Source organism: Chiloscyllium punctatum, chromosome 5 (assembly GCF_047496795.1).
Source record: "Chiloscyllium punctatum isolate Juve2018m chromosome 5, sChiPun1.3, whole genome shotgun sequence".
In the NCBI taxonomy this organism is placed as follows: domain Eukaryota; kingdom Metazoa; phylum Chordata; class Chondrichthyes; order Orectolobiformes; family Hemiscylliidae; genus Chiloscyllium; species Chiloscyllium punctatum.
Genome location: NC_092743.1, coordinates 116,599,329 through 116,626,799, shown reverse-complemented (window position 1 = coordinate 116,626,799; position 27,471 = coordinate 116,599,329). Strand labels below are relative to the sequence as shown.

Sequence of the window (27,471 nt, the reverse complement as noted above, 5' to 3'; positions counted from 1 at the left end):
TCAGTGCTTTACCAGATGGGATATGAGAGGGTCATAGCAGCTACTATTCGCTTTGGAATTGCAATACTCTCCATTGAGTACAGAAACAGACCATTCAGCACATTAAGTCTACACTAGTTTTTCTCTTTCACTTAAGCCATCTAATCTAACCCACTTCTCCTGTTCAATGCCTTTTTAGTATCCCTCTATCTCAACTTAATCTTGAATAACCTCTTCAGACAAACTTACAGAATTTATGTCAATAATTTGTGACAATTCCAAAAGAGCTTATTTTTAACAGTAATACTAATAATGGCAACCCAATGTCAAAATGTTATATTGACACATTTGTCCGCGAGAAATATAGTGACGAATAAACAGGGATGAGCTGATTGAAAATAAGGGAGCCCTTTAAAGTACTCTTAAAATGTTCTTCGGTCTTAAACCTATGAGTAAACATTAAATGGAAAAGCAATCTACTTAATAATCTGGCACATTTACATACTTAACTCCTTTATTAATCTGACAACAGAAATTTATGAAATGCAGTTTGTTGTGTTCGGACATTGGTATAGTAATTCTTGGACCATAGTAGAGCACTGCAGTATATAATGGGGGATGGTGCTATACTTTTGAAGCTGAAGTGAGGCTATTTGTTTGTTCACAGACAGAGAGGTTTGTGGCTTTGGCCATTGATGTAGGAGTTTTGCTCTGCATTTCAATCGTTGATACTAACCAATCTGAAAGAGAATGTGAATCTTTGTCAGCCATTAAAAGGTGGATACAATCCAAAGACACACAGAATACATAATGAGTGTCTTTTTTGCTAAAATCTATCATTTTGCCAGAAAAAAAACTAATCACTGCCCTTTTGTACACAATTGGATATTCCAAAGAAATCTCTATTCTTCTGTTGATAGTTCAGCTGTATGTGCATCAAAATATAATTGCTACTGATATCTTTAAAGCACAGTGTGCACTTAGAATTAAGGTTTACACAGTACAGAGACAGGTACTAAAGAAGTGCTCCAACCAATTTTCCAAAATCTGAGGAAAAATGACATTTAGAATATGGGTCCAATAGCATGTTGTCTCATCGAAAGGGTAGTATGACCTTTAATACTGACTCTGATAATAATTTGATCGGCACCAATTTATTTCGTTTAAGTAACCTGATTTTATTTTCTGTACAGCAGCTAAATCTCTTCTAGGGAAATTCAGATCATTTGGATGTCCAAAACAAAAGGTTTTGAGAAACTATAGTAATAGTTAATTTTTATGGTGTCAAGAGGTATATTGTAATGAAAATAAGTTATGATTTTATCTGAATAGATTGGGATACTAATCTCAAGATTAAGAAATGTTTTTCGGTGTGGTTAGGTGTGCAATTATGTGCAGAAATAGATCCAGAATAGAAAAACAAGAGAAAAAAGTGTATTTAAACCCTTGAGCATGTTCCACCAGTTACTGAGATCCTGGCTGAACACCACATACCTTCCTTTACCTCGAACCACTTAATGTCTTTGGATAACAAAAGTCTATCAATCTTAAATTTGAAATAACCAACTGCGGCCTGTAGAGGACAATTACAAACTTTAGCACCCTTTGTGCATGAGGTAGTGTTCTCTAACTTCACCACTGGCTCTAAGCTTTGGCTAAATCTTTTGCCCATGCTTCTATTTATTAATAACTGAAATGGTTTTCCTTATCTATTTTGTCCGTTGCTCTTAATATCTTGAAAACTTTGACCAAATCACCTTTAACTTTATAAATTCCAGGAAATATAACCCTCCTTGTATAATTCTTCATGGTAACTTAATCCTTGGAGTCCAATTATCATTTTTATAGAACTACATCACACTCCGTGTGACCTGTGTATGTCCCTGTTAATGTATGTTCAGAACTGAATACAGTATTTCAGGTGGAGTCTGACTAGGACTTTGTGTTTTAGTTTTCCAGATGTGAAAGACAATTTTGCATGAAGCATTTGATTATTGTTTGTATACGTTTCTGTACATCCCCATGACATTTTAGCAATCTCTGTATATGGATCCACAAGATTTTTTTAAGATCCCAAATGTTTCTTTTAGAATTAGAATTACTACAGAATTAGGCCCGAGGCTGGAATCGAACCTGGGTCCCTGGCGTTGAGAGGCAGCAGTGCTAACCACTGAGCCACTGTACTGTGTTTCCAGCTTTTCATCATTCTTAGGTACTCTATTTATTATAGGTTCAAAGTGAATGATCTCACATTTGCTATATTGAAATCCATTCAGCTAATTTATTAATACTCACTTCTAATGTTATACATTCATCTGCATTGCTTACAGTTCTGTGCATCTATATAGCCTTAGCAAATTTGGATAATAATATTGATGTAGGTTAAAAGGTAACAAACTTGCGAGTGGTCATTCACCACTGCCTAAAAGTTCCAGCTCAGCACAATTCAGCTGTTGCCAGAATGGCAACATCTTCAGCTGTCTTGCCTAGATTCTCCATTATGAACTAAAATGTTTGTGACTTTGGTGAGACAATATTCAGAAATTAGATCCTTGCTTCTCAAAAAGTACAGAGAAAGGAACAAGACCAACTTAAATATTTGCAAAAGGAACTATTGAAAATATTGGCATGGACTCAGTATCCATACCTAGAACTGTTGGAAACAGCTTAAGAAAGAAATATGTATATTGAGTCCAGAAGACTACTTATGCCCTGAACACTAGCAGTCCTTAGGTTTTCTATTCGACAATTTTAACTTAGCATCACAATTGGAATCAAATATCCAAAATATCCCCTTGCCCATTTCTGACTATATTTTGCTGGTGCATCATAAAGGTTTGGGTACACCTCACATGTATCGAACTCTTGCCCTTGCTAGCCCCATAATGGGGTGGGCATTTCAATTATCGCCACTTCCCTTTTCTCACTCACACACAAACTTTTTAAAGGTGTAAACCAGGCAAAGCTAATAATTGCATCAATGGCACAAGCTTTACCTCAATTCACACCTCTTAATTTTGTCCAAACAAACATAGTGAGAAAACAGATCAGAGAGAAAAATACGAAATCATTTAAAGCTTTCAATCAAAGCAAACATTACCCTTTCACCCGTGTAAAAAGAGCCCAGCAATGTTGATCCCATTTAAGAGGCTTGGAACTCAACCAGACATAATGTGGCCATCTGGAGAAATAGAAATAGATGCCGTTGATTTTTGGTGTGATAGTTCCCAGATGAAATTAATAGATGTGAAGTGAGTTAAACCTTTTGTCATTGACGCCGAAGGGCTTTATCTGATAGTTTTAAAAGACTATAAGAATTTCTTTTTCAGAGATTTCTGAATAGATGTTTCTTTATAAGCAATCAGAGACTCACCATTGTTTATGTACAGAGCCAATAAGTTATATTATAGTGAATACTTAGTGAGGGGGCATTGAACATTGTTAGAAATCGGGGTCCCTTTAAAAATGGCATTTCCCAAGTATTCCTGTTTTTTTGTGTGTGGCAAGAGATTTCATGTAACTGCTGTTACAATATTTTATATATTTCCCCAAACACAAATGGTCTCTAACAAAGAAGGGAAAAGATAAATTAAAGATAATGGTCATGAAGACTACCAGGCAACTGATGCGGAATAGGAGTTGTTCTTCTAAAATGTAAGCTGATCTCGAGCTAGGATATTCTGTTAGTTTGGGTAGTTGTCCTATGTCTATTTGTGAGAAGGATTCAAATAGGTGACTAACATTTCCTAAACTACCAACTCCAGAAATAGAGCATATGAGTCCAGAGTTGGCGACAGTTCTTGTCAGATGGCAACCCTCACCAAGCAACTGTCTTCTTCAACTGGAAGATGGACAGAAGAGGAGGAGGAAGACGCTGGAAATGGTTTCTAACACTTTAGCTAGAGCACAGGGATGCTGCCTTCACAGCCTTAACGAGATTGACACTTTGTGCCAGTTGCCTGTTCGTCCTCTGGTAACAGTGAACCATTGTCAATTCTCATGGGTCATAAACTATATTTTTAATATTTGACAAATTTAATGACATACGTGAAAATTCTTTCTGAATGATGAATGCCTATATTAAGTAACTGTCATCCCAAGCTCTCAAAAATCAAACAGAACAGGTGAGACATGGGGTTGTAAGTGGTCAGGGGAGACACTTAGGGTGCATGACAAATAATGCGGTAGCATGGAAGCGTGATGTTTGGGGCGCAGGGTGGTATTGAGGGATTGTGAGGGCTGGAGGGCCCCTGATTGGTCAATTAATGGCCACTTAAAGGACCTCAACTCATCACCTCATCGATTACCTGCCTCCTCAGTGAGTGAAAAAGGATGGCTAATTTCGCAAATGGGAAACAGTTTGCTGGTTTGCGTGAGACCAGGCTGAGGGAAATCGGAGGCATAGATGGGATGTGCAAGGTGTTGGCCTTTAAAAACCATCCCTCCTCCCTAAAACCCCAACCTGCGAGAAGAGTATAAAAAATACATACCTTCTCACTGCTGGATTTCCCAAGGAGTCAATCTGGACTGGAGGACTCTTGGCCTGAGAAGCTTCTGGCTGCTGCTAGGCTGGCAACTTCTGGATATCCATAATGCCATTGTTGGAACCAATGATTTACTCAGAAAATTACCCACACTCACTGGTCAGGTCTTAATGAACTGATCGGCAGGCAACTGGACAAGTTTTCCTGGCCATTGCAGAGAATATTATTTGGCACCTAACGTGGTCACTCCCATCCCACACTTCACAAAAGAAAAGATGAAAAAAATTATCCCAAAAGCATGAATGAGAGTTTTAGCAGCAGATGAACTGAGGCAGGAATGGCATTGTGCAAATTTACACTGGTGGAACCAAGTAAATATACATCTCATTTGAATGAATGTATTTGGATAAATATACTTCATATTTGGGTTGGATTTTCAAACCATTAATCTGGCACTCTTTGGGAAAGTACAATCAACAAACTTTTCAGCAGCTGCAAATTTTGTTGCCCACTGTAACAATCATAAAATATTGATTTTCGATTTCCATTGTCTGATTTTAATAACGTGGACTTTCGTAGACTTAAATAGGCTTAAAACTCACTAAACTTAAATGGTTGCAGTGATCACCTGACTACAAATTGAGCCAAACTCCATGAAGATGTCAATAAAAAGGTACCAGTCAGATCTAAAATTAATATTTTAGCTTGGAACCAGTCAACCAGATCTCTGCTTCATTTCTACTTTTATGGAAGGTTCAAATGTTGAAGATTTTGTTTTAAATCCCCTATGATTAACCAGCTTGGAAACATATAACTTAGACGTTGAATAAACAAGCTTTTGGCAGGACAAATGAGATGGATTTTTAACTAGAAGTGCAGAAGTCTGTCTCTGTCTCACACTTGCTCGTGTGGGCTCTCTATCTCTCTCAGCCTCTGCTTTCTCTCAGCCTCTCAAAGGACAAAGCACCCGATGATAATGTGAACTGGAGACAAATGTCTGATCACTAAGAACTCAAGCCATCTGCAATATTCACTGCTGTCATTGATCCAGGAAATCCTTAACCAACTGTGGTGTCAGCTATCAGCCTAATACCCCAAGAACACCCTAAGGACTTTTGTTTAAATCTTCATTTTGTACAGGACACTATTCCCTTTTAAACTTTGTACCTATATTTTTGTGTGTTTTTGATGTTGCTTCTTTATTTCTTTTTACAAGGTTAACAAGTAAGAATATACACTACATCTGACCTGCAGTAAGAGTGTCTTGTGATAAGGAAATTATCTGCTGAATCCCCAAAGCCTTTCCTCCATCTGCAAGACAAAAACCAGAAGCGTGATAGAATGGGCTCTGCTTGCCTATGAATGTAGCATTAACAAAGCTCAAGAAACTCAAAACCACCCAAAACAAAGCAGCCTGCATGATTGATGTCTCTTAATATATTAAACGTTCTCTCTCCATCAGTAGACCACTCTTGCTGTAGTAAATGCTATCTATATGATGCAACAAGGAAACTTGCCAAGATTCCTTCAACAGTGCATCATAATGACGACCGACTTGACACTGACATTTTTTTACAAACCCACCGACTCCCACAGTTACCTGGATTACACCTCTTCCCACTCTACCTCTTGCAAAAATGCCATCTCATATTCCCAATTCCTCCGCCTCCGCCGTATCTGCTCCCAGGAGGACCAGTTCCACCACAGAACAGACCAGATGGCCTCCTTCTTTAGAGACCGCAATTTCCCTTCCCACGTGGTTAAAGATGCCCTCCAACGCATCTCGTCCACATCCCTCACCTCCGCCCTCAGACCCCACCCCTCCAACCGTAACAAGGACAGAATGCCCCTGGTGCTCACCTTCCACCCTACCAACCTTCGCATAAACCAAATCATCCACCGACATTTCTGCCACCTCCAAAAAGACCCCACCACCAGGGATATATTTCTCTCCCCACCCCTTTCTGCCTTCTTCAAAGACCGTTCCCTCCGTGACTACCTGATCAGATCCACGCCCCCCTACAATCCACCCTCCCATCCTGGCACCTTCCCCTGTCATCGCAGGAACTGTAAAACCTGTGCCCACACCTCCTCCCTCACTTCCATCCAAAGCCCTAAAGGAGCCTTCTACATCCATCAAAGTTTTACCTGCACATCCACTAATATCATTTATTGTATCCGTTGCTCCTGATGCGGTCTTCTCTACGTTGGGGAGACTGGACGCCTCCTAGCAGAGCGCTTTAGGGAACATCTCCGGGACACCCGCACCAATCAACCACACCGCCCTGTGGCCCAACATTTCAACATCCCCTCCCACTCTGCCGAGGACATGGGGATCTTGGGCCTCCTTCACCGCCGCTCCCTCACTACCAGACGCCTGGAGGAAGAGCGCCTCATCTTCCGCCTCGGAACACTTCAACCCCAGGGCATCAATGTGGACTTCAACAGTTTCCTCATTTCCCCTTCCCCCATCTCACCCCAGTTCCAAACTTCCAGCTCAGCACTGTCCCCATGACTTGTCCTACCTGCCTATCTTCTTTTCCACCTATCCTCTCCACCCTCCCCCCACCCGACCAATCACCTTCATCCCCTCCCCCACTCACCTATTGTACTCTATGCTACTTTCTCCCCACCCCCATCCTCCTCTAGCTTATCTCTCCATGCTTCAGACTCTCTGCCTGTATTCCTGATGAAGGGCTTTTGCCCGAAATGTCAATTTTACTGCTCCTCGGATGCTGCCTGAACTGCTGTGCTCTTCCAGCACCACTAATCCAGAATCTGGTTTCCAGCATCTGCAGTCATTGTTTTTAACATCATGATCTCTACCAGGCAAAAGAACAAAGGCAACAGGCACACATACCTGCAAGCTCTCCTGCATGTCATGCATCATCCTGGCTCGGAAATGTATCACCATTAACTATTGCTAAGTTAAAATAATGAAACACTCTTCCTCTCTTCCTGCACCACACAAATTGCAGTGATCCATGAAGATGGTTCACTACCACCTTCTGAAGAGAAATAAGGTTAATAATAAATGCTGAATTTTTCCAGCAATGCCCTGAAACTATGAATAAATGAAAACGAAACATACTGATACCGATTGAAGTAAGGATAAGTTTACAAAGACTTGTTAAAAATTAAGCTGGTAACAAAGAGAAAATTACCTCTACAAATCGTGTGCAGCAAAGGAGAAGTATTTCTTGGGTTGAGTATGAGGTAATGCAGAAGAAAAAATAAGTCCAGCAAATCTAGACCACGGTGGTTCAGTGGTTAGCATTGCTGCCTCACAGTACTAGGGCTTCAGGTTCGATTCCAGCCTCAGGGGACTTCCTGTGTGGAGTTTGCACACTCTCCCAGTGTCTGTGTGGGTTTCTTCCAGGTGCTCTAGTTTCTTCCGACAATCTAAAGATGTGCAGGTCAGATGAATTGGCCAAGCTAAATTGTCCATAGTGTTAGGTACATTAATCAGAGGGAAATGGGTCTGGGTGGGTTACCCTTTGGAGGGTCAGTGTGGACATGTTGGGCCAAAGGGCCTGTTTCCATACTGTAGGGAATCTAATCTAATCTATGCCCTCTAGTTCTGGACTCCCCCGCCCCAGGGGAAAAAACCCTATTTATTCTATCTATGCACCTCATGATTTTATAAACCTCTATAAGGTCACCCCTCAGCCTCCAAAGTTCCAGAAAAAACAGCCCTGACCGATTCAATTTCTCTCTCTATAGCTGAAATCCTCCAACCCTGGCAACATCCTTGTAAATCTTTTATGAACCCTTTCAAATTTCACAACATCTTTCCGATGGGAAGGAGACCAGAATTGCACACAATATTCCAATAGTGGCCTAACCAATGTCCTGTACAGCCGCAACATGACCTCCCAACTCCTGTACTCAATACTCAAATCAATAAAGGAAAGCATACCAAACGCCTTCTTCACTATCCTACCTACATGCAACTCCACTTTCAAGGAGCTATGAATCTGCACTCCGAGGTCTCTTTGTTCAGCAACCTTCCACCACTATCCTCTGTCTTCTACCATTGAGCCAGTTCTGTATCCAAATGGCTAGTTCTCCTTGTATTCTATGAGATCTAACCTAGCTAACCAGTCTTCCATGGGGAACCTTGTCGAACACTTTACTGAAGTCCACACCGATTACATCTACCGCATGCACAAAGCATGCTGACTATCCCTAATCAGTCTTTGCCTTTCCAAATACATGTACATCCTATCCCTCAAGATTCCCTCCAACAACTTGCCCACCACCAAAGTCAGGCTCACTGGTCTATCGTTCCCTGGCTTGTCCTTACTACCTTTCTTAAATTGTGGCACCCTGTTAGCCAGTCTCCAGTTTTCTGGCACCTCACCTGTGACTATCGATGATACAAATATCTCAGCAAGAGGCCCAGCAATCACTTCTCTCGCTTCCCACAAAGTTCTAGGGTACACCTATCAAGTCCTGGGGATTTATTCACCTTTATGCATTTCAAGACATCCAGCATTTCCTCCTCTGTAATATGGACATTTTTCAAGATGTCACCATCTATTGCCCTCCATTCTATACCTTCCATGTCCTTTTCCACAGTAAATACTGATGCAAAATACTCGTTTAGCATCTCCCCCATCTCCTGTGGCTCCACACAAAGGCTTTCTTGCTGATCTTTGAGGGTCCGTATTCTCTCCCTAGTTACCCTTTTGCCCTTAATGTATTTGTAAAAACCCTTTGGATTTTCCTTAACTCTATTTGCCAAAGCTATCTCATGTCCCCATTTTGCCCTCCTGATTTCCCTATTAAGTATACTCCTACTGCCTTTATATTTTCCTAAAAAATCACTCAATCTCTCCCGTCTATACCTGGCATATGCTTCCTTCTTTTTCTTAACCAAATCCTCAATTTCTTTAGTCTCCAGAATTCCCTATACCTACCAGCCTTCCCTTTCACCCTGACAGGAATATATTTTCTCTGGACTCCCGGTATCTCATTTCTGAAGTCTTCCCATTTTCCAGCCGTCCCTTTACCGGCAAACATATGCCCCCAAAGAGCTTTTGAAAGTTCCGTCTAATATCGTCAAAATTGGCCTTTCTCTAATTTAGAACTTCAACTTTTAAATCTGGGTCTATCCTTTTCCATCACTGTTTTAAAACTAATAGAATTAGGGTTGCTGGCCCCAAAGTGCTCCCTCACTGACACCTCAGTCACCTGCCCTGCCTTATTTCCCAAGAGTAGGTCAGGTTTTGCACCGTCTCTCGTAGGTACATCCTCATACTGAATCAGAAAATGTTCTTGTACACAGTTAACAAATTCCTCTCAATCTAAACCCTTAACACTGTGCCAGTACCAGTCTATGTTTGGAAAGTTAAAATCCCCTATTATTCTTACAGATAACTGAGAACTCCTTACAAATTTGTTTCTCAATTTCCCTCTGACTATTAGGGGATCTATAATACAATCCCAATAAGGTGATCATGCCTTTCTTATTTCTCAGTTCCACCCAAATAACTTCCCTGGATGTATTTCCGAGAATATCCTCCCTCAGTATAATGTTATTCCTTCATCAAAAACGCCACTCCTCCTCCTCTCTTGCCTCCCTTTCTATCCTTCCTGTAGCATTTGTATCCTGGAACATTAAGCTGCCCGTCCTGTCCATCCCTGAGCCACATTTCTGTAATTGCTATGATATCCCACTCCCATATTCCTAACCATACCCTGAGTTCATCTGCCTTCCCTTTTAGGCCACTTGCATTGAAATAAATGCAGTTTAATTTATCAGTCCTACCTTGTTCTCTGCTTTGTCCCTGCCTGCCCTAACTGTTTGACTCGCTTCTTTTCTTAACTGTCCCAGTCTCAGATTGATTCTTTTTTTCCTCACTATCTTCCTGGGTCACCAGAAGTTGCTTGGTCAGTGGATACGTGGCATAATCAATGATAGAGACCTTTAGTTTGCCAACAACAATGAGATTGATGTTTGGCTGGCTGAACAGCTTGGAGCAGGAAACAAGTTACAAAAAGAAAGGGAGGAAAAAAAAGTGTATAAAACCTCTTTGAGCTCAGAAACTGCCTGCTCTTTGCAGTCAAAAACTCAGTTTATACCTGAAGAAAGTCGGTTACATTTCCTGCAGCAGTTGCTTTAAGGTGTGACTTTTGAATTAATAAATCAGAGGCATTTTCCAAGTGAATCAACCACTCTGTAGCAAACAAAGCATCCAGAGAAAGGGGACTGAACAACAAGAGACCTGGCCAGCGAAGACAGATTGTCTCAACATTGGAACTGGGAAACAGAAAGCACTTCCATTTCCAGAACACTTTCCAGCATTTCTACCTCCACCAATAATCGACTTTCCCCATTTGTTAGTCTGCATGAATGTATCTGTAACTAAGGGGAGTTTATAAGGGGATTAGAATTTTAGGAAGCACTATTATACGCCAATGGTTTATATCTGCTTACATGTAGCTGTAGTCTGATAAATGACAATTCTTGTTCAAACCCCTGGTCCATGCTTTCTATGAACCTTGGCCTGAAAGTCAGGTAAATTTGGGACTGTGTACTTTTTAAAAAATTTCAATATTTGGTATGATTCCAGAAATAACGAGCTTGATTTATGACATGCTGCTGCATTGGATCATAACAACGCACTCTCTGTCTCCGCAGATGCTGCCAGACCTACTGAGTTTCTCCAGCACTGAATCTCCATGATCATCAGTACTTTGCTTTTATTTTGATCATTTTCTTGGGCATGGTGATGTTGAAAGACAAGAAAACATTATTATTGTATTTGAAGTGCAATGTGCACTATTTTGCAAGGAGTCCTGATCCTGGTCTCTTAAAATTGTATCAATAGTGGTTTGGTCCAATACAAAATAGGCTCTGAAACAGAAAATCTGGGCTCAAGTTCAGTACAACATCGTGGGCTGAATGGACCATTCCTGTGCTGTACAGTTCGGTGTTCTAATGTCCCCCTGCCCCAGACACAACACTGACAGAATGTTGCACTGATGGAAATTCCACATTTCAGAAAAGATGGTGAATTGGGACCCTGCTAATCCTCTCCGATATGGGTGAGTGATCGCATGGTACAATTTTGAAGAACAGCAATGACCTGGTCAGAATTTATCTCTCAATGAATGTTACGACAACTAATTATCTGATCATTATCATGTTGCTGTTTGTTTACAAATTGGTTGCTGTGTTTCCTAAATTGTAGTAGTAACTACAGAATTCTACCAGTCTGTCTGTGTCTATTTCAAGTCTATCATTATGCTCCACATGCCTCACAGTGACATCTGCAAATCTTGAAGTTGTGCCCTATACACCTAAGTCAGAGTCATTAATATAGATCAAGAAAATCAATGGTCCTAATACTGACCCCTGAGTAACCCCAGTATAAATCTTTCTTCAGTCTGAACAACAACTGTTTCCTGTCACTCATGTACCATTTACCATGCTCTTCTATATAATGGGCTTCATTTTTTCCAGAAAGCTTGTTAAAGAGATATTTTATCAAATATCTTTTAGAAGATAATTTATACCACATCAATTACATTCCCTCATTAAAGATCTCTGTCACCTCATCAAAAACTCGAATTAGTTAATCATCATTTCCCTGTTTCAAAACCAAGCTTGTTTTTCCTAAATAGTCCACACTTTTCTAAGTTACTGTCTGTTTTAGCTCAGGTTATTGTCTCTGAAAGCATTCCCACCACCAAGTTTAGACCGAATGGCTGGTAGTTTCTGAGTTTATTCTCACACTTTTTTTTGAACACATGTCTAGCATTGCAATATTGCAGTACTCTGACACCACCCCTGTATCTACAGAGGATGATATATTTACAAGTCAGGATGTTGTATGACTTGGAGGAGAACATGCAGAAGGTAATGTTTCCATACAGTTGCTGCCCTAGTCCTTCAAGATAGTAGAACTTGTGGGTTCAGAAAGTCAAGTTTAAAGAGTCTCACTCCGCTGTTGTAGTGCACCTTGACAATGTACACATTGCTGTCACTGTGTGCTGATGGTGGTTGGATGAATGTTTCAGGTAGTGAATGGGATGCCATTCAAGTGGAGTACTTTGTCCTGGATGATGTTGGGCTTCTTGCATTTTGCAGAGTGAACCAAACTGAATGAAGGTGGGCATCTGTGATGCCAAAAGCATCAGGAGGCCAGGATGGATCATCTACTTTGTACTTTTGGTTGATGTTGATTGCAAATGCTACAGCCTTGCCTTTTGCTCTGACAAGTCTTAACAACTTTAATCCTTTCCAATACTTCTTGGTAGAAAAATTACTCCTCTTTTCCTTCTAAATTTATCCCTGAGTGAAACAGAAAGGAATAATATTGCATAATGTTATTGCATAGTAATTCTTAAAGTAATATTGTATAAGTGAATAAATTCAAAGGGTAGGATTTTAAGGTTCCTTTGCTGGCAAGTTTGCAGGTGCGGGTGACTATAAAATTCTGTAGGAAACTATCCTGCTGCCTATCCACCTACCACAAATCTAGCTGTGATTTACAGAGCATTGCAAAGGTTGGGGTAGCCTGCCTGCCCTCTCCCCAGCTGGGAACTGTAGTCTTTCTGAAAAAAACACATTTTGTTAAAGTGTTTTATCTTGCGCTCATCAAGATAATTAGCAAGAATGCCAATATAAAAAGGAAAAAGAAAATGTATTCTGTATGGGAAGAGCATGATTATTAGTTAGCAAGCTGACTCTGATCTGTAGAGTTATTGCCATAGGTAATGCATCAGTTAGTGATAAGTTAAAAATCACACAACACCAGGTTATAGTCCAACCACCTGATGAAGGAGCGGTGCTCCGAAAGCTAGTGCTTCCAATTAAACCTGTTGGACTATAACCTGGTGTTGTGTGATTTTTAACTTGGTACACCCCAGTCCAACACAGGCATCTCCGAATCATTACTACTATCGACACCAGTTAGTGCTATTTGACAATTAATGCCAGATTTTGTTTAACTTTTAAACCAAGTTAAATTCTGATCATGAATCAACAAAAGGCTGTCAGTTAATTTGTTGAGTTGGAACAGTGCATTTCATGTACATGTTCGTCTGCCTGCAAAGGAAGGGGGACTATGATTTAATTTATGGAGCTTTCAGAACACCAGAGTGTGCCACACAAACCCAAATGACAAGACTAAATTAGCTTTTAGTGTAATTCTTCACACTCAGGATTACCTAGCAAATGCTGTCCAATTGCATCTAATGTTGGACACTGCATTGCGGATTCTGCAAGAGTAGGGTTGGTTGGTACAATCACTACTACTTTTTGTGAACAGCAAACGGGATATGATCCAGTCTTTGGGGCATCTGGTCTATATACCTGGCATCCCCCTGGCATTGATATTAATTTACCACAATACACCTTTGTATGATAGGCTGATTTTAATTTTCCTTGACGGCAGCATTCTACCAGTGGTCAACATTAACCATGTTGCTACTTCATATTGGTAGCGTGAAACCTATTGCTAAGACTTTTCAGATACCTTACATTTGCAGGTTAATCAGAGGTCGACTGGGCACTTTCCTGGAGCAAAGTGATGGCCTTAGGCTGCTCATTCATATGTTTGCACAATGTACAGCAAGACATAATCTGATCAAGCAAACCAATATCATGGAGGATTGCTTTGATGTAGCCTATTTCAGCATGTAGAATGAATGTGAGAAAATGGCTTAGGGTCTATCAATGAAGTTGCAGAAGCAAATTTTATAGTATTGGAACTATAGGAATCCCTATGCTGACCAGTGAAAGTAGGTTTGTTTGGACACTGTAGTAGAGAGTTTCCTGGCCAATTTCTCAACTAGGATATTGAGGAAAGGACGCTTATTTGACTTCTATTTCAAACATGAATTTGATGCACCAATAATCCATCAACACATGTAAGATCATTGTTACATGCAACTGTAGTAAATGTTTCATCTATATATCAGAAATATAATCCAAGGTGGATATGATATAACAGAATAATTCTCTTCCTTTTTGTACTGTTTGAAAGCAAACAGTTTGTCCTTGCGCATGGTTTCAATTTTGTTACGTCTTCATCTCCCATCAAACAGGAAGAGAGATTTGCTAAGTTTGAACTCCTTTACTCACAGCTATCCTGCCACAAACCAGTTTCCATTGAAGACAGTGAATCCTTTAAGGGGTGCAGACATTGCAGGATTCAAACAACTTGTCCAATTTTCACATGCAGCATGAATATCTTGCAGTGTTGTGGTGCCTCAAGGACAACTGAGACATTCATATTCACAACCCTGACAGAGGAATGGGAAGAGTCATGCTTAACAAGCCAAACTGTATCAATGAAGTGTATGCTATTCTTAATGGCAGGTCTTAATGACAGCTTTGAATAAATCTTCCATTTACACAATGAAGCATAACTTCACATTTGTGAAGATCCCACAGAATTAAAAAATTAACTGTAATGCATGTGTTCATTTGGAATTGCTGGTCTAATCATCAATGTACCACTCAAGGAAGTCAGAGACATTTGCACTGCAGCATTATATCACAACAATCTAGATAGGCCATTACTGTATGAATCAGTGTTCATTAAACTTATGAACTCAGCTTTCGTTCAACTGAGTTCAGTTTAACTGAGAACATGTATGCTTAGATAGATGGTAGTTGTGGGATCCCCACTAGGTTCTTATGGGAAACCACCATTCATGCAAAGAATAATACTGAAAAATAATGAAAGGCTCCTAACCTAAACAAGCAAAGCATTTGAAAGTGAACTAAATTAGCATCACAAATGAAGATAAATATGTTTAATATAGCAACCGCTAAGGATACATGATGTAAGATGGTCACGGTTAGGAATAAATATCCAATATAGGCAACATTTTGAAAAGGCAGAAAAGCAGAATAGAAAAGGAGTGACCATGGCCCTGATAATAAAGGATGAAATAAGGAAAGTAGTCAGACTTATATTGATTTTACTTCCTGATCCACTAAGAAGAATAGAGGAATAACAAAGGTCCTATGTTTTATATGATTCTCACATCACCTCACCACCCTGCTCCCATACTCTAGGCTGAAAACAACAAATGCTGCAGTGCACAGCGGGTCAGACAGCATCCATGGAGAGAGAGCAAGCTAACATTTTGAGTCTAGATGACTCTACATCAGAGTCAGAAGGTGGTATGTGTATGGAATGAGCTGCCAGAGGAAGTGGTGGAGGCTAGTACAATTGCAACATTTAAGAGGCATCTGGATGGGTATATGAATAGGAGGGATATGGGCCAAATGCTGGCAAGTGGGACTGGATTGGGTTGGGATAGCTGGTTGGCATGGACAGGTTGGACCAAAGGATCTGTTGCTATGGTGTACATCTCTATGACTCTGTGACTCTACCTGACCTGCTGTGATCTCCAGCATTTGTTGTTTACAATACATATTCCAGCGTCTGCAGTAATTTGTTCCTATACTCTTGGCCTTGGCCAAGTCATGAACATGGAGAAAGTGAGGGACTGCAGATGCTGGAGATCAGAGTCAAAAGTGTGGTGCTGGAAAGCATCAGGCAGCATCCAAGGATTCCTGATGAAAAGCTTTTGCCCAAAACGCAATTTTCCTGCTCCTCTAATGTTGCCTGATTTGCTGTGCTTTTCCAGCACCACACTCTCGACAAGTAATGAACATGTTTAATACATCTTCTTTGTTTTACAGTTTAATATCCATATATTGGAGTAGATAATGATTTTTTTTTTCCAGAGATCTACAACAGTTTGTGTATATCTAGAGTGGAGCACAAACATTAGTCATTTCGTTGTCCAAAAGCCAACTTCCCATCGGGGCAGAATCCAGTTCCTGACAATGATGTGAAATAACCCGATCACCTGATTAACAAATCACACAAAATACTGCCCAGCAGGACAGTGTGAAAAAAATCCGTTGAGCTGTCTGATAAGACTCTTCAGCTGTTCCATCTCATCCATTGTAGCATCCTCATCTTTCTGTCCAGGTTTGGCATGATTAATTGCAATGGGACTGACATTTTCCAACTAAAACTATTGGCATGGAATTACAGTTCACGGAAACTGCTTATTTCTAAACCCACAAATTAGAAAACTCCAGGAGCTCAACTGTGAATTCCTTCCAAATTTGCTTGGTAATTTTTCTTCAAAACCATCAAAAACAACAAATCCTCAACATAAATTATAAAGATGCCTGGAAGTTTTTCACTTCAATGCAAACAGAACTTCACTGGGTTCACCTTCAACTATTATCACTCAAACATTAATAGCACAGTTGGTCAGTGGTTAGCACAGTTGGTCAGTGGTTAGCACAGCTGCCTCACACCACCAAGGATGTGGGTTGTTTCCACCCTTGGGTAACTGTGTGGATTTTGCACATTCTCCTTGTGTCTGCGTGGGTTTTCTCCGTGTGCTCTGGTTTCCTGCCACAGTCCAAAGATATACAGGTTAGGTGGATTGGCCATGCTAAATTGCCCACTGTGTCCATGGATGTGCCGGCTGGGTGGATTAGCCATGGAAAATGCAAGGTTACATTGTTGGGGTAGGGGCATGGTGCTGGGTGGGATGCTGTTTGGAGGGAGATGTGGACTCAGTGGGTTCAATGGCCAGCTTCCATACTGTAGGGATTCAATGATTCTATTAACTGTCTTTATGAAAAAAAACCATATCTGAAAAGCATAATTTAACCCAAAAACACAAAATGCAATTTCTGTAGTTCCCTCTCTGTTTCTGGTGCTTCCTTTTAGAGATGTAAGAATGCTTCCCTCTTGAGCATGTTGCCTTGAAGGGACATCGTTTTGATATCTATAGAGTTACACCTTCAAGGAAAGAATTTCTAACTACTCGTGAGGCATATACCTTTATAGACTGATTACCATATTAGTCTTAACATTTTCTTGTCATGTTCAATACCTTTTCTATTCCCAGTGTCCTTCTCTCTTATAGTACACCATGTCACCAGATCTGAAATCTCCGTAGATACTAATGTGATGTCTCAATGCTCTTCTTTTATTTCTGATGCCTCAGCTTTACTCAATACTTTTCTACTGACATGCAACCTATTAGATGGGAGTATAAAAACAGGTGATCACTCTTCCTTCTAATGCTAGAGCATCATCATAGAGTGCCGAAGGTAATTTTGTGTCCCAAATATGTATCGATTGATATGGGCTAAAACCCCTCAATGACATGTAAGGAATCTTTTGACATATTGCCCAGACCTATGCTGTTTGTAACTTCCACTGTGTCTGATTTATTTTATGTAACATTTCATTGTTCATTGCATGGCTGCTTTTGCATAAGCCATCGCTGAATAGATTTTTTGCAGCAACATACACTGCTGTCGTAATGTCCCAAAAGTCCTAGTTTGCAAATTCAGCTCCATTGTCTATTAAGAATTTTGTTGATGACCCAAATCTCTGTCAACCTGTTTTTCCATGACTATGTCCACAATAGTCTGTCCGTTCAAATCTACCGTCAGGGACATGCTAAATATAGTCACCACATCTGCAAAATGTAATAGACATTCTGATTTCTGCCCAATATCTTCAAATCCATGGCTACTACTTCATCCAATTTCCAGTCTAAAAGAACATTTATAGCTTACAATGTCTTGTGGTAATTACAGCATATATCATTGTGCAAAGTGATCTATTTCACTTGGGATTCACATTCTTTATCCATAACTCTGGCATTCTTAAACACTAGCTTTAATTTTTGTGAGGGGGAATGAGCAACTTATCCATGTATTCTATGTAATCATCATCTTATCAACCGGACTTCAATCTGCAGAGGTCAATAGCACTTTGTGGACCTCATGAAAAGTACTCACAAGATTCCTCAATGGAATACAACATCTGGATCCCATGATTGCAAGTTTATTGTTTTACCAAATGCAAATGCTTTATTATTTTCTATGCCCAAACTCATCTTTGCCTTTTTTTAATTGAAGACTTACTCAGTCATAAGTCACTCCAGATGACATGATCATTAAATGAAGTAGTGCTGCAATTTTACTTGGGAAAACCAATCTCTTCAAAGATGGTCATGAATTATTATCTTCAAATCAAAGGCAGGTATAATTTCCATAGTCTTTGACTGTATTTTTGTTTGCTGTGTCCAGGATTTCCAAATAACAGTTAAGCCAATCAAAGCTACACACTGTTAAGGTACAGCGGTTATCTAGCTTGGTTCATTTGAATGAGTCTGCAACAAAGATACTCGTAGGTTGACTTGAGCTTCGAACACAATAATTTCTTGTTGTTCATCCTTATCATATTCACCCCCAGAACCATTTGCTTCATAAGTTGTTTCAAATACTTGCATCTTTATTCTTAGATAATTCTTGACAGTGATACTTAGAATCACACTGGAAACATCTATCAGTTATTCCCATGGACTTCTAGGACTCATTTATTATCCCCATTTCTGCATTTTCCGTTAATTTGAAAATCTATTAAATGGTACACCCCTTCTCAAGACATCTTTCAGCAGTTCCATCCTTACACATGGCTCATTTGAGCTGGAAGATCAGTAATCATAGAATTTTCCATTCTCTGTACCACCATAACACTCCCAATATGTCCTGTGAAGGCAGCTGGAAATGATTGGCTCTGTTCATTTCATTTCAGAGCTGCAGCCATTTTTTTTTAAGGAGAGAGTTATTATCAGGAAATTGAACACCTGTCAAATCCAAAGTCTATTGGTGTGTGTGATTTGTGTGCAGTCTAATAGTTTAAATGCTTACACAGACTCCATAATTTCTAGACTTGATGTCTTTCGCCTATTATATAATCTCTCCAAATCCATGATATATCCTTCAATGGACTTATTGTCCACCTTAGTGAATTTATCACAGTTTGACCACACTTCCATAGGTTTCCAATAAGTCACCCTTTTTTTGTAAACTCACTGGAATCTCCAATCCTTCGGTATCCAGTTCAATTATACTCCAGTTCCAAAAGTATTTGATTCCTCGGTATACTCCTTCCTGGCAAGAATAACAACACAGTCATACTATGCTTCTTCTTGGGTAGAAAAATGACCTGAGTTCACATCACCACCATATTCTTCCATTGCTCGTATGGTTCCAATTCTGAAAATACTGACAGATTTTCTGAGCTCAATTTTGTCATTCTGCAGTATGACTAGACAGTCGGCATGGTGGCACAGTGGTTAGCACTGCTGCCTCACAGCACCAGAGACCCGGGTTCAATTCCCGCCTCAGGCGACTGACTGTGTGGAGTTTGCACGTTCTCCCCGTTTCCTCCGGGTGCTCCGGTTTCCTCCCACAGTCCAAAGATGTGCAGGTCAGGTGAATTGGCCATGCTAAATTGTCCATAGTGTAGGTAAGTGGTAGACGTAGGGGTATGGGTGGGTTGCGCTTCGGCGGGGCGGTGTGGACTTGTTGGGCCGAAGGGCCTGTTTCCACACTGTAAGTAATCTAATCTAATCTAATCTAGACCATTTTACTCTAAAAGGGTAAAAACAAGGACTGCAGATGCTGGAAACCAGATTCTGATGAAGGGCTTTTGCCCGAAACATTAAATTTTCCAGCTCCTCAGATGCTGCCTGAACTGCTGTTTTTCAGCACCAATCTAGAATCTACCCATTTTACTTTAAAATGCAATCAGGTACTTCCTTCTGCCAGAAACAGGAATTATATATTTTTTAGTCTTTTCACCTGAAGGAACCAAAGTTAATCCTCTGCTAACATGCTAGGACAAAGTGAAGACTGTAGATGCTGGAGATCAGAGTCAAAAAGTGTGCTGCTGGAAAAGCACAGCCGGTGGCAGTATCCGAGGAGCGGGAGAGTCGAAGTTTCGAGTATAAGCTCTTCAAAGATGTTAAAGTAGGCAGTAAAAGACTTTAAGAAATTTGCAAGGGTTTTATTGTAAATCTATAGTTTAGCACAACGTAAGTTTCCACTTTCCTTTCTGGACTCTTTTCCTCTTCAAAAGGGGTTTGAAAGAACCCAACTTTTTTTAAAATGAACCTAACTACCAATTGAACAATTCACCAATAACAAGTTGCAAACATTGTCCACCGGGGCTGTGCAACAATAGTAAAAAAATCATAAAGATGAAGAAACAAGGGAGTGACAAAGTCAGAATGGAGTTGATGTGGGAGATAATATAAATTAACCCCCATGGTGAGGAAACCAGCCCTTCATTTTGAAAACAACTCCACAATGAAACCACCCAATTACCTAATGAGCCAAATATCTAAAATTTTCCACCAGGGACAGTCTAACAGTAACAAAACAAAACATGAGGAGAAAAAGGAAAGGACTGAATCAAATAAGACCAAAGCACTTTTTATATTTTTTGTAAAACCCACCACAAAATCACCCAGTTAACAAATAAGAGCCCAATTACTTTTGTTTATATAACCACCACCAAATCACCTGTTACCAATTAAGCAATTAACAATTTACAAGTACTGCACATCAGAGGAGTTGCAACAATAACAAATATAGGGAAGGGTAGGGAAGAACCCAGCTTATTATAAAAAATAAAAGTACCACTAAATCACCCAAGTCATTAATTATGCATTTAATGAACAACAAGCACTGCAGTGCAGCAATAATTAAAATATAGAGAGGGAGGGGATTATATTAAAAAGAAATTGGAGGAGTAATAATGCACTCCAGTCCCCACAGTACCCACCCTCTCTCTCGAAAGGCTTCGAGGATATTGGACAGTGTGTGCTTGTTATGGACCAGGACAGATTCCCTCAAAACATGTCAAGAAACTAACCCAGACCCTAACTTTGCTAGTTGTTTTAAGCAGGTGTAAGTGGATCTTCCAGGAGAGATGCCATTGGTCAAACCACTTAGTTTTATACAAAACAGAATTTATTTACAAGACTACTCAATGGAACACAAACAAAAGAGAACAGAATACTGAATAACTTAACCTATCTGAAAACCCAACAGACTACACCACCTTGATGATGCTCTTTCAAATACTTGCACCAATCCCCATAAACACCCCTTGGCACAAAAGGTAAAGTCAAACACAGGGTCTTACAGGAGAGATGTCGCTGAGAGAGTACCAGCATGGACCTGCTTCTTTCAGTCCAGCAGCTTTGCATCATTGCTGCTTGCTAACGAAATCAAACCAGAGAAACCGGAAGAACTAGTCAATCCCCTTTCAAGTGTTTTTTAAACTTGAAAGTCTTTTTTTCCTGAGGCAGTATCTGTTATCTATAATCAAGCTGGCCCTAAAACCCTTCCAAGCCCACACTGTTCAAAGTCTGTGTCTTTTATGACCTCCTGAAAAAAAACCCCAAGGACACCATAACCTTGTTAAAGGAGCAGCATCGTCACAGTCTTCCCTCTCCAAGGTCACCTGGGCATGAATGTGGCCACAGAAGTGGGGCAGGCAGTCAGAAACTATGCTACCCCAGCCCACAGCCTGTACCTTTTAAAGAGAACCTAGCATTTCTTTTATATAAAGCCACAACTAAATTATCATTAACTCGAATGCCCATTAACAACCACTATCCAATGCAGCAATAACAAACATTGAAGGCAACGCTTACTTTTCTGTGCAGACATGGTTTTACACACCTGTGGGTATTTTTTTTTAACTATCATCAAATCACCTGTGTTTCTAAATAAAAGATGAATTTACACACAACAACGCCAAAAGTGAGGGAAAGGTAGAGAAAGAGGAAGGAAAACTAAATGAAAATACAGTTAGAGGACTTGATAACCCAGCTATTATTTTTATTTAACCTGTTCAGTTATGTTATTACATACTTCTAGAGCAGGCAGGACTTGAACCCAGGCTTCTCATTTCAGGGGGTTAGGAACATTACCACTGTGCCACAAGAGGATCCCAAATATCCAGCTATTAAATACACAATTCATTAAGTACCACTTGCTGTTAATCATTTTAAGAGCTGTGCTTTACAATTCATATATCCAGAAGTGCTCATTCACACAAGAACATTTTTTTTTGTCACCAAATCACCCGTAGATTTTTTTTTTCTCTGTTAACCACCACCAGCAAATCATGCATGTTTTCCAAATGATTAATTTACTTGCAAAGCCCAGTAACGGCAATGCAGACCATCAAAGGTGAGGGAAAGGTCAGGAGAGAGGAAAGGGACTAAATTAAAATAGAGTTGAAGGGTTTGAGAACCCAGCTAAATGCAGGTGTTAAATGCATAGTTCATTGACTCTCACTTGTTCCCTATCATTTCCTAGACTGGTCTGTTTTACTTTCAGGGGCTGGTGTAGTGATAGAGTCACAGAGCTGTACAGCATGGAAACAGACCCTTCAGAGAAAGTGAGGACTGCAGATGCTGGAGATCAGAGCTGAAAAATGTGTTGCTGGAAAAGCACAGCAGGTCAGGCAGCATCCAAGGGAATCCTTGGATGCTGCCTGACCTGCTGCACTTTTCCAGCAACACATTTTTCAGAACAGACCCTTCGGTCCTGCCTATCCATGCCGACCAGATATCCCAACCCAATCTAGTCCCACCTGCCAGCACCTGGCCCATATCCCTTCAAACCCTTCCTATTCATATACCCATCCAAATGCCTCTTAAATGTTGCAATTGTACCAGCCTCATCCAACATTCCCTATACCTACCAGCCTTCCCTTTCACCCTGACAGGAATATATTTTCTCTGGATTCTTGTTATCTCATTTCTGAAGGCTTCCCATTTTCCAGCCGTCCCTTTACCTGTGAACATCTGCCTCCAATCAGCTATCGAAAGTTCTTGAATAATATCATCAAAATTGGCCTTTCTCCAACTTAGAACTTCAACTTTTAGATCTGGTCTATCCTTTCCCATCACTATTTTAAAACGAATAGAATTATGGTCGCTGGCCCCAAAGTGCTCCCCCACTGACACCTCAGTCACCTGCCCTGCCTTATTTCCCAAGAGTAGGTCAAGTTTTGCACCTTCTCTAGTAGGTACATCCACATACTGAATCAGAAAATTGTCTTGTACACACTTAAGAAATTCCTCTCCATCTAAACCTTTAACACTATGGCAGTCCCAGTCAATGTTTGGAAAGTTAAAATCCCCTACCATAACTACCCTATTATTCTTACAGATCTCCTTACAAGTTTGTTTCTCAATTTTCCAGGTTCGGGTCATGGCCTCCAAGGGTGTGTAATAACATTTCTGAACAGGTTGGTTAGATAATATCTGGATTCTGGAAGGTCCCAGTGGATTGGAAATTAATAAATATAAAACTTGCTGTTTGACCTTTAAAGTGACCTGCATTTTGAACGCTCATAGTCTTGACTACCTTGCCTAGCTGTTCTTCTTCTACCTTCAGGGATCTTTTGATATTCACTAAGTTGTGTTGGTTCCTCCACCCTCTTCATTTCCCCCTCAATTATTATGTACTTTGTATCTTGTTTGTCTTTCCCAAATGCAATTGGTTTGAATTCTACTTGCCACTTCTGTGGACACTCCGTTGACATCTTTCTGTAGTCTACAACTTTCTTCTTCATTATCAATCCAGCATCATTTTTTTGATCAATCTACAAATGTTTTAGTCATGCATCTTCAGTTTGAATCATTGAGAAGTATCACAAATAGCAAGTGACCCATTTTTAAACATTACGTGGGAATGGTAGTACGATCTTGTCATGATAATGTTACTAAACCAGTAATCCAAAGGTCCTATCTCATGCTTCTCAGATATGAATTCTCAAATCTTGCCACAGCAGTTGGAGGCATTTACATTCAATTATTGAATTAATGTGGGATAAAATCCTAGACTTAGAAATGGTTATCATAAAATAATTGGATTTTCATATAAATCCATCTGGTTCACTAATATCCTTTTTAGGAAAGAAAACCTGCTGCTCTTACCTGACCTGGCCTATATTCCAGACCTGGCTGTATGTGATTCCAGGCGAAAATGAGGACTGCAGATGCTGGAGATTAGAGTCAAGAGCATGGTGCTGGAAAAGCACAGCAGGTCAGGCAGCATCTGAGGAGCAGGAAAATCTAAGTTTCGGGCAAAAACCCTTCCTGATGAAAGGCTTTTGCCCGAAACGTCGATTTTCCTGTGCCTCCGATGCTGCCTGACCTGCTGTGCTTTCCCAGCACCACACTCTTGACCCCATATGTGATTCCAGACCCACAGCAATATGATGACTCCTAACTCCTTTTAGAAATGGCTCAGCAAGCCATCCAGTTGTATCAATTTACTGCTGACCTTTTCTGAACTCCACTGCAAACTGTTTTCAAGTCAAGACACAACAGACAAACCTCTTTGATCGATTTGACCCTACTCTGTTCTTCATTAAAATCTTGCTATGTTTCCATGTTATAAAACATCATCGGGTTCCCTCTGTTTTCATGGCTGTGATAGAGTAAGATAAGAGGGGCTCCAGTTGAGCAGAAACTAGGACCAGTTGGGCTGGATAGCCTGTTTCTGTAGTCTATGTTCTCTGGAATACAATGAAATTGGGCAGTTCATGTTAGGAGGGTCTATTTAACAAGGAAGGAATTCAAAGACACCTCACCTTATTTCTCTCGGTGTCACCCTTTCGTCCTATTATTCTGGGTTGGGATTTGGCCTATGTCATGGAGATGAAACAAGGTCTTTATTTCCAATATTTAACTCAGTCACCTGCCTTGCTGTATTAATTAAGCCATTAAAGCACGAACAATGAGCTGGTTAGCGAATCCAGACCTTTGGAAGATAACGGGCCGTCAAATTCTCACACCAGTTGTTCAAATACTAGCACTGTCCGAAATAATTTTCCAGATGAGCCCATGTGGACGCCAAACCCTCGAATTGTTGGCTCGCTTTATCACAGGATAAATGGAAAGCGATTATTTTCCCCCCCAAGTCAGTATCGTTGTGTGGAGCTGCACTTTGTTTGAACGCTTCAGCACCATTTGAGATCTAAGCCCGGGAATCATTTCTTTAAATCTGCCCCACAGTAAAAACAAACCAAACATGAGTCCCCTGTAAACTAATATTTGAACTTAGTCCGTTGCAGAGTAGCGAAGCCCCTCTTACACAATAATAAACGAAATTGTTATTTGTTTAGAGTTATTAATTATCTTTTGAATCGTGCTCACGTTTCTCCAGCTTTCCAAAGCCCTGCCTTACTGATCCAGGAACTCACTCGCAGTATGGGTCTGGGGTAGTTTACCGAATGAATTAGATCAACGTTGGAGTTTTGGTAAAAATTAGCCTTGGGAATCATCAGAGTGGCGGTTCACTTTCGAAACAAAACTAATGTCACAAGAAGCAGCAGTGGACAGCGAGCTGCCATTGTAAACAAAAAAAAACATCAAACTACTCTGTACGTCCTCAAAAGAAACTAACTTTTTACCTGCAGGAGGAACAAATTTCGCACTTTTTTTTCTGTCTGTGGGTGCTCTCTGCACTTGCGGGACTTACGCATAAATCTTTTCCTAAATTATCCAGGCAAGCTGTACAGTTTGAAGCTGGGAAGATCAGAGACAAAGTACAAGGCCCAGAGCGGAGTTTCATTAATACTGGATGGCAGGGAAGGAAGCTGAATCCCAGATAATGAGGAGCGGGTTGCTATTCCTTTAAAGACACTGTCGGGTGACAGTGAAAACAAAAATGACATTCGGCTGATGAACGAGCAGAGCTTGACCTACTCTTTCAACCTCTGACAATCAATCGTATCTGCTCCTTCATAAAGAATTATAACCACGCCAGTCACATTTGACTCTCAGAATTTTGATTTTTTATATATATGTTTTAACCACATGGTACACCAGACGGGGACGGAGGGGTGGGGGTGGTGTCACGCAGATAATTATTCCAACACCTATTCTATCTTTGTACTGCACACATCAACAGATAACAAGAATCAAACTGCAAAGATGCAGAATGATTTCATCTTATTTCCCTTGTTGTCTTATTCATTTATTCTGTTTTGGTTGTAAATGGTCCTTATTTTGAGAAACACTTCACATCACTTCCAGATAATGAAACACGGCGAATTTTGGAATTTAAATAACCTTCACTAAACATATAGTGAGCGACCTTAATTGTATATGTGCGTGGTTGTTAAATTCCCCAATATAATTGTATTGTTTTTAAGTCGGCTTTGGCAAATTAGCCTTTAAACTTTGACTTAAGCCGAAGTAGAAATGCCTCTAGGATAGCAATTAGTGCGCCTACGGTGATTTTAAAAAGAACGCCTGTATTGGATTTGGTGTCGTCGCTACACGAAAGTGTTGTTTTCAGAGCAATGTCCCAATTGCAATAAAATGAGAAAGCAGGGGCTTACATTATGTTGGAGCTCTATAAAAATGTATCTGCTTCAAATTTGGAGAAACTCGCAGCTGGCTTGTTAGTGGAAAACTGGGGTCAGCGGTCTTGACAGTCCTAACAAGGATGCCAGAATTTATGAAGTGCCAAACTAAAAGAATATTGGTACCTCGAGTCTGGTGATATAATAAGTCCACTAGGGGCCAATAGCTATTCCCCTTGATTTTGTTTTTCTTATTCGTTGCCTTTTGTTGCTCTGTCTCTGCGTGTCTTGAAATCTGTGCTTGAGGAAATACAAGAACTGACTTTGATCTGTGGTCGATTTAGATAATTTTATGACAGATTTTTCCTTTTTAGAGCAGGTTGCAGCTTTTGGTCGATGATGTATGGAAAATGAGACGGTAGTTCTGTCAGGGCTTGTTATATTTCTCATCTTGGTATTTTAAGTAAGATCGGGACCCTTATTTTATGGTATAGTTTATATATATAATTCATGGAGCGGCATAATGCTGGTGTCAAAGTGTCAGACACCATGAGAAATGTAAAAGTGCAGTGTTTACAGAGCAAGCGCTCAGTTTCATATGTGACTTAACCATCACTGATGTGATTTTTCTTCCTTTGTGTGGTTATCCTGCACTCAGAAAAAACTCCCCACCACCCCCCCAAGGAATTTAGTCTGATGCTGTTCAAGAATTAAGTAATCTCTTCATAGAAATTAAGATAATGAAAGGTATTTCAAAATCTTCATTGATTTAGCTAAACCCCACCAAGAAACCCTTTCAAAAATTACAA

At 40.2% G+C, this 27,471-nt stretch overlaps 1 protein-coding gene and 1 long non-coding RNA gene across 4 annotated transcripts in view; one reads left to right on the top strand and one right to left on the bottom strand.

The window, feature by feature from the left end:
• The window catches only part of pou6f2 (POU class 6 homeobox 2), a 559,448-nt gene that overhangs the window by 288,339 nt on the left and 243,638 nt on the right, over positions 1 to 27,471 (top strand). The gene's annotated exons all lie outside the window — the stretch shown is intronic.
• LOC140477376 (uncharacterized) lies at positions 488 to 25,901 on the bottom strand. 2 transcript variants are annotated; one of them, XR_011960717.1, is made up of 4 exons: positions 25,766 to 25,901; positions 5,712 to 5,774; positions 3,080 to 3,160; positions 488 to 719 (listed from the first exon to the last, which is right to left on the bottom strand). It is a non-coding gene; the product is annotated as an uncharacterized lncRNA (long non-coding RNA). The 2 variants fall into 2 exon arrangements; XR_011960716.1 differs by lacking the exon at positions 25,766 to 25,901 and adding an exon at positions 7,628 to 7,861.